This window comes from Arachis hypogaea, chromosome 12 (assembly GCF_003086295.3).
Source record: "Arachis hypogaea cultivar Tifrunner chromosome 12, arahy.Tifrunner.gnm2.J5K5, whole genome shotgun sequence".
Taxonomy (NCBI): domain Eukaryota; kingdom Viridiplantae; phylum Streptophyta; class Magnoliopsida; order Fabales; family Fabaceae; genus Arachis; species Arachis hypogaea.
This window is the reverse complement of record NC_092047.1, coordinates 118301737-118313268: the sequence shown is the minus strand read 5'-3', so window position 1 is coordinate 118313268 and position 11532 is coordinate 118301737. Positions and strand designations below refer to the sequence as shown.

Here is an 11532-nt window from a genome sequence, read left to right as displayed (position 1 = left end):
GAAGAAGACAACCCAAGTGTTGGACTTGGTTCAAACCTTTAAAGCTTCACTCCTCTATAATAGGGGTGAACTGCAAGGATTGAGCAAGAGAGAAAGAGCACTTGCTTCGATTTTCATAGCTCCTTGAACGGTTCTTGTTCTTCTCCTTCATGGCTTTCATTGAGTATTTCTTTTTCTCAGTTTAGCCTGTCTGAGTTTCATTTGAAAAAGGCAAACATGGTGAGATTTGTAAGAAAAAGTTAATGAGTGAAAAAAGGTAGTGAGCTAGACTTGGAGAAAAAGTCATAGTTATCTTAGAAATTCTTTGTAAGTCTTTTTGTTTTGTGTCATGATCCTGAGAGGATTCCCTTACAAGTTGGGTTATCACTTTGCTGTTGAAAGCTAGGATAAGTCCTAGTCAAGTTTAGGTTAGAGTTAGAATCTGGACATGTCCCAGATAGGATTGTGTAGATCCTAGAAAGAATTGGTGATTGTAATCTGTTGAAAAAGATAGTGAAATTCCATCATTGTTGTGATAGAAAATGGATGTAGGTTACATTGCACTAAGTAACCAAACCAGAATACATCAGTGTATCTCTCTCTAGTCTATCAAAAGTTTTTTACTCTGTTTGTTTAGGAGACAAAAATAAATTATCTGCTGATTACTCTACTAATAAGCCTCACGCTCTATACAACACTCCCTACAAGAAACATTGTTCTGTATCGTACTGTATCAGGAGACAGAACCAAAATATCTCATGTACTCTCTCAATGGAAAGCAAGGTTAAAAGAAAAGAAAAAGATGACAAAGATTCAATCCCGTTCTCTTAGCCACTGATTACCATCATTATAGTTTCACCAAATTTTCAATTAAGTTCATATATTTTTTTTCTTTTCAATTGGATCCTTACATTACTTTTAATTTTATAATTAGATCATTTTCATGTCAAAAACGTTAAAATTAACAGAATATTTCTCCTAAAATACATGCAGTCAAAAATCTAGTTAGGTTTTTAATTATGAATACCTTCAATTTGCGAATAAATATTAAGTTAAATCTAACATTTTTTACACTAGGAATGACCTAATTATAAAATTAAAAATAGTATAGGGATCCAATTGAAAGAAAAAAAAGTATAGAGACCTAATTAAAAATTTGGTAAAACTACAGGGACCAACAGAGTAATTAAACCTAAAAATAAAGATATTTCCCGTAATATGTTTCTTTTATTTAACCATTTACTATCAAGAGTTTAATTTTGATGTACGGACAATATAAAGCGTTTCATACAATCGTACAATCACATCCGTTCTTTTAGATGATCATTCACGAGATTAATATAAAAGATAGTTATTTTTACTGATGTGGTGTTACATATTAATTGAATATATGCATAAAACTACTTTACACTAATAGTGCATCAAAATTAAATTCTAGTCAAATATATTAACTGAAATACATGATGCAATTTTTTGCCCAATATTTATGAAGACGCTTGAATCTAAATGGCAGAGAAACAAAATTACATTAAATTCTTAAAATCCATACAAAGATGAGTATACTATGTTTCATAAGACTTAAACAACTAAACCATTAAGAAGAATTAAACCAACAAGCAAAGTGAACAAAATGAGATACTCCATAAACCCATTGAGTGGCGGACTTTGGTGGAACAGGATGGATGGACATGTCCGTTTGCCAACTTTAACAGCAGCTTATCCTCGTCCCCTTATCGCTTCCTTCCTCTAATACAATAAAATGTGGAAACCAAAATAACTCTTTTAACTATCCATTTCTTATATTATTAGGGCCAACATTACAAGTAATATTATAATCGATAAAGATATAATCATTTATGTTGTTTTTTTTTCTATTCGTTTAAGTTTTTAAAAGAAGTGGTTCTATGATATAGTATCAGAATTTTATGTTCAAAAAATTTACAGTTCGATCTTTAATGAATTCCAAAAAAAATAGTACAAGACAAATAAAAAAATGCCTATGCAAAAATTAAAGAACCCAAAAGAGTCTCTTGTTTGAAAAAAAATGTTAAAAATATAGTCATTTATGTTGCCTTATCTTAAGTCCTATAAGTTTAAGCTTTTGGAAAAGAATAGTATCATACCAATAATAATTCGTTTAGTTTTATTATGATACATTTTCTCCTAAAAATAGTGGTTCTATGATATAGTATCAGAATTTTATGTTCAAAAAATTTACAGTTCGATCTTTAATGAATTCCAAAAAAAATAGTACAAGACAAATAAAAAAATGCCTATGCAAAAATTAAAGAACCCAAAAGAGTCTCTTGTTCGAAAAAAATGTTAAAAATATAATCATTCATGTTGCCTTATCTTAAGTCCTATAAGTTTAAGCTTTTGGAAAAGAATAGTATCATACCAATAATAATTCATTTAGTTTTATTATGATACATTTTCTCCTAAAAATTTAAACTAATAATAAAATGAGATACATGAAATCAATGATAAAATTTTGATATTATGTCATAATATTACTTTTTTCAAAAACTTAAATCGATCAAGACATAAATATTTTTAAGTGTTTTTCATAATTCTTTTTTTCTTATTTAATTATCACATAAAAAAAAATCCTAAACGAACTAATATAATATGACTTAGATTTTATTATTAGAAATTCTACTAATTCCACTTGATCAGTTGATCTAATTGAAATCCTGTAAAGAGAGGAGAGGTCTCCCAAGGTGTAATTTTTATACCCAGACTAAAATCTTAGACTACCGTCTACAAAAAATCAAAATAATTACCACCTTAACCAAATTGCACGCTAATATTCCTCACATCAAAAACTTAAAAAAATATATTACATATTTACCATTTATTTGATAATAAATGAAGAAACAAACTCACAAACATAAAAAAAAATTAAAATACATTAAATACTTTTAATAATATAGTAAGCAAGGTGCACCTTTTTTTTAATATGTTTCTCCTCCCAAATACTCTCCCTAAGTTTTTCCTCTAACTCTCTGCACATTCTTCTGCATCTTTTCCATCTATTGTTTGATTTTAATGACGAGAATTTGTCATAGGTTTGGTCACATTTTTTGTAACAGACATCTAGCTCTAGAGATGAATGATCAGTAATAGATGGATACCACGGTTCTTCACCGTCACTAATAAAGCTATCAAATTCAGCAATAACAGAATAGATAATTGTTCCAATTATCATTATTATTATTACATGAAGCACACCTAATTTACTCATCTCTCTTCACAATTACAAATTCATGATAAATCAAACTAGGTTTTATATAAACCTAAAATCTTTCTTAACATTATTAACATTATTATATGCAGTATGATTCTCAAATTAATTATTGGAATATTTCATGACTAGTTTGTGTCCCTTCCTTATTCTAAGAGTAGTAAATTGCCAATATAAGCAAAATAAAAAATCTTTATTCTAGTAATTAGTAGAATATTGTTATTATCATGGAATACTTTATTATTTCAATTTTGTTTAACTCCTTGAATTCAATGAAGTGTCATCAAATTACTTCACTCAAAATATAGCCGAAAAGATTGCAAAAAATATAAAAAGTTAGAAATGTAATATCAATGTTGAGTATCATGTATAACAGTAAGATTAAAGAAAAACATGTTTTTAATTATTTAGATATCTTTTGTCCTTAACAATATTTTGAAGCACTTTCAAGAGCACACGTTACGTAATTACTCATTCTATTTATATTTTTAATATTTTAAAAATTTCAATATAAATAGTGTTCTTCCAATACAATTTAATATTTCTCTCCCACCCTCATATTAACCAACCAACTAAGCAAATATGTAATGGAACATGTTCTAAACTTTAAATCTCTAGGCAACATACTCATATGAAAATCTTTTCGTTTGAATTGAAAATGATAATTGAGAATCATTGTTTACCAATTTTTATGTTTCACCATTGAAGATTACTTTTTGTTCATGATTTAAATTCCAGGCTCATGAGTAACAGTCAAAGAAGTGCATCAAATAAAGATCGAAAATTTCTATGTTTCACCATTGAAGATAACTTTGCATAAATATTAATCAAATACAACAACACTTTACAGAATTTCAAAGTACTTGACTATGTCATTAGTCTTTAAAGAATTTCAAAGACTTAATTTAAAAAGTGCAGAAAAGAACTAGTACAAGCTAAGAAAGATAAAATACATAAATGAAAGAACATAAAATAAAATGGTGGAAGAAACTCTAGACAAAATACAACCTAGAATAATGCACATGAATTTGTGGGGATGGGTGTGTGTTTAAATGTATTTCTAAACGTAAGATTCCAACCTTTTGTTAGTCTTGCATCCTCCTATTTATTCTTTCGACCAATGATCCTTTAGCACGTGCCAATGGTTGCCTCTAATCAAATAAACTGCTCTCGCTAATTATTTTGCTTGACTATTGAAATTTGAATCTCTTTGATCACAATCATGTACCCGCTTTGATATGCGTTCATCTAATATCTTCGACCTCTTTGACTCCACCAACCTTCTCAAAACGTGCCTAAGTCTTTTCTCGATACACATACTATTTTGTCTCGTCATTGAACCGATTATAAGCTAGACCTTTTTTCGGACAAACCTGGCATAACCTCATTTTGTCGACACACACTACAACAAAACAACATTTTCGGGACAATAATTTTTTTATTACTTGGCGACAGCTTTAATTATCGTTAAATTTTTCCGTGACCGTTAAAAAACATTACAGATTTGAGCATCGCCAAGTGATAGTGACAATTTTGGACTACCATTGATAAGGAGTATTGTTAAATTGTTTGTGACGAATTTTAAAGTATAAAACTGTTAATTATTTGTAATATTTGTCAATGTGTTTTTTATACTATATTTTGTAACGGTTGTTAAAACCATCACTAAATTTTTTCTATATTTAGTGACGGTTTAATCCGTCATAATATATTTTGCGACGGTTAGAACATTCATATATACTCCGATGTACTAAAAAATAATAAAAAATGTAAATAGCCTTTTATTTCTTTTTGATAGTTTATATAAAAACTTGTAGAGCAACAATATAAATTAGCATGTGACAAGAAAAAACTAAAGAAAACAGAATAAAAAATCTATAATTAATACATAAAGAACTTATTACAATTGTCATAGTATGTGAGCACAAAGAATTTGATTATAATGGTCATAAATCATAAACTTCCACTTTTACCAAATTCCTATTATTTAACTTTGTTGCATCACCCAACTATCTTACCTTCACACTCATATACAAGTCCCTCCAAGGAATACATGAAAATTAACTTCAAACTATATAAATTGTTGTAATCAAAACATAATGCACCTCTCAGCTCTTGCTTAGCTAGAACCTAGAATCATAATTTAATAGACTAATTCAAAACAAGCATGTATGATTAATTGATTATAACCAAAGAAAATTGTTGTAGCAATAGGAGAGTTAGAGATATAACTATTTATATGTAGCTTTCTATTATTAATTTAAGCTTTTGGGAGGAGTGATATCATGACAATAATAATTCATTTAGTTTTTGTCATGATACTACTTCTTCTAAAAGTTTAAACTCATAAAATGGGGTCATAAAAAATCTAATACTATGTTTATGATATTATTTTTTTTGAAAACTTAAGATAAGACATGAATATTTTAAGTGTGTTTTTCATAATTCATTTTTTTCTCATTTATCTCATTAAAAAGTTTCCTAAGTGAACTAATATAATATAATTTAGATCTTATTATTAGAAATTCTACTTAATTGAAATACTGTAAGGAAAGTAGAGGTTCTCCCAACGACTAATTTTTTTTATACCAAGATTAGAATCTTAGACTACTATCCAAAAAAATTCATATCAGTTACCACCTTAACCGAATTACACCTAGTATTTCTCATTACAAAAGTTTCAGAAAATATATTAAATACATATAATTAATAAAGTACTATATTTGATGATAAATTAAAAAAACAAACTCACAAAAATAAAAAATCGAATATATTAAATACTTACCATTAGTAAAGTAGTAAGCTAGCTAGGTGCACTTTTTTCTATCTATTCCTTTGTCCCCCACATATTTTCTATATCTTCGTTCAGCTTTTTGCACAATTGTATGCATCTTTGCCATCTATGTCTTGATTTTGATGATGAGAATCTATTATAGGTTTGGTCGCATTTTTTGCGACACAATTCTAGATCTAGATATGAGATATCATCAAGAGTTGGATACCACGCTTTTTCATTATCACGAATAAAGCTATCAAATTCAATATTAACATAACAGATAATTGTTCCAATTATCAATATTATTAGTAAATAAAGCATACCGTGTTTAGCCATTTCTATCTTTACGATTACAAATTCATGATAAATGAAACTAGACTTTATATAAACCTAAAATCTTTCTTAATTTTATTAATATTATTAGATTCCGTATGATTCTCGAATTAATTATTAGAATATTTTTTGATTAATTTGTGTCCCTTCTCTGTTCTAAGATTAGTAAATTGTCAATGTAAACTAAATAAAAAAAATCTTCACTCTAGCGAGTAGAATATTGTCTTAGATTACTTTATTATCTCAATTTTGTTTAACTCCTCGTTGAATTTAATAAAGTAATAAAAGGTCATCAAATTCCGTAACTTAAAATATACTCGAAAAGATTGCCAAAAATCCAAAATGTTAAAAATGTAATATAAATATTAAGAACAGCGAGGATAAAGAAAAAAAAACTGTTTTTATTTATTTATGAAAAGATTAAATATATCTTTTATCCTTAGTAATATCTTATGATATTTTTAAGATCAATAATACTACATGTATAAACATTTTTAGTAACTAATAAGTCCAAGTAAATCGGGATAAACACATAAAAAAAAAGGTGAGTTCATCACCTCCTGTTCTTTGCTAAATATATAATTCAATAATAGTATAGAACAACGTAACCCTCCACTCACCAAGAATCATACCTTTTCACCTTATTTTAATATTTAGCAACGCTTCGCTAATATATGCTTTAATTTGGTTGTTGCCGCGTTTATCTGTACAGGTTGGTAGCAATAAAATATTCTTATTTTTTCGTTCTGACCTTACACTAAAGAATTATAATTTATTTTTTGAGGATTATACTTTATATATATAATTCATATGTTTATTTAGAATTTTTTGTCAAAGGCCGGAAGATCCATGATGGGGCCCTGATAGCGTGTGAAACTGTCCAGTGGTTCAAACTAAGGAAAAAGGAAGCGGCAATTGTTAAGTTAGATTTTCAGAAAGCATATGATAGGGTTAAGTGGAGCTTTGTGGATCTTGTTCTGCAAAAGATGGGGTTTGGAGGAAGGTGGAGGGGCTGGGTTATGGAATGCATCAGCACGTGTTCTATGTCAGTGTTGATAAACGGATCACCTTCTAAGCCGTTCAAGATGGAAAGGGGTTTGAGACAAGGTGATCATCTGTCCCTCTTTTTATTTGTTCTTGTTGTGGATGTCCTGCACAGGATGATTGGAAAGGCTGTTAGGAATGGTCGTATATCGCCGTTGTTGGTGGGGAGAGATCATATCGAGTTGTCACATCTTCAGTTTGCAGATGATACGGTTTTGTTTTGCCCACCTGAGGAAGAAACCATCAAAAACTACAAGAGGTTACTACGGTGCTTTGAGTTGATGTCGGGCTTAAGTATCAACTTTGATAAATCTAGCTTGATTCCTATTAACTGCAATGAGCTGTGGGTACGGAGTATGTGCAGGGTGTTGGGGTGTAAGGAAGCAACTCTTCCAGTAAAATACCTGGGAATCTCGCTTGAAGCAAATCCAAAGTTGGTTAAGACTTGGAAGCCAATTATAGACAAAGTGGAGGAAAAGCTTAGCCTCTGGAAAGCCAAGGTCCTCAATAAAGCTGGAAAGTTGGTGCTTATCAAATCTGTGCTGAATAGCCTCTCGGTGTATTATTTGAGCTTATATAAGATGCCTAAGGCGGTAGCAGAGAAATTGATCTCCTTACAGAGAAGATTCCTATGGAGTAAGGAGGATGGGAGGAATGGTATGGCTATGGTCAAGTGGGAGGTAGTGCAGGCTCCTAAAAGATTAGGAGGCCTAGGAATTGGAGATGCTATGATCCGGAACACAGCTCTTCTGTTTAAGTGGTGGTGGCGCTTTTCTAAGGAGGAATGCCCGTTATGGAAGAAGGTGGTCTGTTCTTGTAATAATTTGAATCCAACTGTGCCTTTGTCCACCCAAGAATTACCAGTGCGGGGGGGGGGGGGGGAGGCGTGGAGGGATATTTGTCAGTTACAGTTCAAGAGTCAAGAACTGAGACAGAAGATGATTGATGGGTTGTCTATGGAGGTTGGAGATGGAAGAGATACTCGTTTCTGGGAGGATGTCTGGCTACTTGGAGGGTTGTTGAAAGATCAATTTCCTAGACTTTACTATGTTTCAAACCAAGTAGGATCAGTGATAGGGGATTGTGGGTTTTGGGATGGGTTAGAGTGGATATGGAACTTCCAATGGCGACGACAGTTGTTCCAATGGGAGTTGGATCTTGTGAACCAGCTACTTGATGAGTTAAGGCTGGTTAGACTTGCATATGACAGACAGGACAAAATTGTGTGGAAATATGATAAACAAGGTGTTTTTACAACTAACTCATTTGTGCAGGTAATGCAGGCGGACATGGTTCCGGAGGAGATCACAAGCTATAGCTTTACAAGTACTATCTGGAAAGGACTTGTGCCACCAAGAGTGGAGGTGTTTGTTTGGTTTGCATTGACTGGCAAAATCAGTACGAAGGAGAGACTGAGTTGACTTGGAGTCATTAACCAACAAGATACCTTATGTGTATTCTGCAATAATTGTGTTGAGTCTGGTCACCACTTATTTTTAGGATGTAGCTTTTCTTGGCAGGTTTGGTGTGCATGGCTATCATATGCTGGTAGATTATGGTCTTGTCCGGGTTCGTTGAAGGAACATTTCCTAAGTTGGACTGAGGTCACAGCTAGAAAGGCGGATCGTAAGGCATGGATGGTGAGCTTCTGCGCGATTATCTGGAACTTGTGGTTGGAAAGAAATAGAAGACTATTTCAGAACAAGAGTAAAGGAGTGGAGGAGATTGTTGACATGTACTCTCTGAGCTACAAAGAGTGGATAGGTGCAAATCCCTTTGGTTGTTGATGGCAATGCCGGAGATAACATAGAGATATAAGATCCTATTGTGTTGATGCTTGTATTTTATTTTCCGTTTTGTATTGCTCCACTTCACGTGTTGAGCTTCACTTTCAAAAAAAAAATTTATAATTTAGTTCATAAAATAGCTTATTTTTAGGAAAATATATTTTTACAGAGATGAAATATTTATTCTTATTTAAATGGTGATTATTTTCTATTTTTATATTAAAGGAATAAAAATTTATATATATATATATATATATATATATATATTATGTTTATTATAGCTATTTTTTAATATTGGTAAGAAATATGTGTTTACAATTTTACTAGATTATTTGGTTTCAGGTGAGTTTATCCTATTATAAATATTTTTTTTTAAATATAAAATATTATTGATATTTTGTCTACAAAATATTGTTTTAAAATTTTAAAATGAGAAGTGCTAGGGGGTCAGCAAAAATTATGATATATAGCCATCAATCAACCATCATAAGTGTATTTAATGGTGGAAGATTACATCTAATGGTGCAGAATTACTTATTTTATTTTTGATGGTTAAGTGTTGGCCAAATTTTAACAAAATTGCTGACCCCCTAAACTTTCTCATTTAAAATTTATTAAAATAGAAAACAGCATCACCATTTTGTTTTTTATTTAAAAAAAAAATTAAAGTAAAAATAGCATCGCCATTTTATTATTTTAACGAACTTAAAAAATTAAAGTTGCAGATCCCCACAATTTAATATAACACATAATAGATTATTTTGGGAGATAATATCCATCTGAACCCAATATTAAAAAAAAATAAAACAAAATTTGTTCATTACTTGTTATAATTTCCAACAATTTATATACGGTACTAAACAAACAAAATATTTATAATATCCGAATATGATATTCATCATGTATATAAATATAATATTCTTGAAACTATAATAATTTTAATCTTAAAATAATTATAAGCACCACTTAAAATAATTAAACACATAAATTATAATTTCTAACTTTTTATAAACTCCCTTAAGAACGTAAAATTACATTAACGTTTAAAAAAATACTTAAGATAAAGAGAAAATATTCAATGCACTCAAAACGTACTTCTCTTCTTTTTAACGCTAAAGTAAACACAGCCTTACTAGTTGGACTTATTACATCTCTTATAACATTTCTGCAACAAATTTTCGTTACCCGAAAACTGTTCTTCACACTTACCGGTGCACATTTTTATTGCACTGCATTTAGCAATGCATCTTATCAACAATGATTGGTCATTCTTACAAGTTTCGCTGCATTTTTTGATACACACATCGATATCATCAATTACATCCTTATAAGTTGGCTTCCAACGCCGTCGTGTCCACAAATTTTGTGGACGAATAGTTGCAAGCTGTTGAGGAAAAGCTTCATGAATTTTAGCAATGGCAGAATAGATAACTATTGTGATTATCAATATTTTCAGTGCATGAGATACATTGTTTCTTGTCATAGCTAGCTTTCTCTTTTCTTCTATTTTGTAACGATGAATTTTGATGTATACACCGAGTTTTATCAGGTTCGATTTTTTACTTAATGTCTTTTCATTATGCTAAAAGCCATAATAAATTATTAATATAAAAAGTTTCTCATATTTTAATATAATGTTGATTTATTATATATAAAATTATTTAAGTGTATATTTTTACTAAAATTTATAAGGTAAGTTGTTTCATTATATATCAGAATATTATACGATCGATATCATAAAATTACTTATTTCGTAAATTTAAGTAAGTATATATATATAGTTAAATTAACTACTTTTTCGGTACTTAATTTGTCACTAAAAACACGAATTTTATTGTATTTTTATTATGTCTTTTCCATTATTTGGTTTTTTTTTCGATTTTGTTAAGAAATCAATTAAAAGTGTAGCTAACTAAAGTTAACTAATTGAAAAATAGGTATATTATTAAAAAAAATCTTGCAATACTCAAATTTTTTAAATTTTAAAATTAAAAATATATATAAAGAATTTATTTGAGTTGACTTATGTTACAATTGATTTCTTAAACTTTTTTTTATAAGTTTTTCATGTCAATTTAATTTGTTTTATTTATTCAAGAGTGCAAGTCCTAGATGAATGAATTGAATCCCATTATTGTGCATAACTAAGTTAAGATTTGTTTAATTCTTTTCGCAAGATAAACGAACAAATGATTCATACGAATAACTTTTTTTAATTCAGTTTTAGGTATAACAGATTTCAAATAAAGAACCCAAAGAAAAGGTACTCTACGAGAAATGAGTAAGATTTTTGAAAAAAATAAAAAAAAGAGAAAATTATCAAGAAGGGACTCTTGGAAATTTTGTGTGCCTCTCAAATTTTGTTTTAA

The 11532-nt window shown here is 29.7% G+C and overlaps 1 long non-coding RNA gene across 1 annotated transcript; it reads right to left on the bottom strand.

Moving 5' to 3' along the window:
- Nucleotides 1-1314: 1314 nt before the first annotated feature.
- On the bottom strand, nt 1315-3356 carry LOC112729475 (uncharacterized). Its single transcript, XR_003166552.2, has 2 exons — nt 2927-3356; nt 1315-1725 (listed from the first exon to the last, which is right to left on the bottom strand). It is a non-coding gene; the product is annotated as an uncharacterized lncRNA (long non-coding RNA).
- Between the last annotated feature and the right edge of the window lie 8176 nt (nt 3357-11532).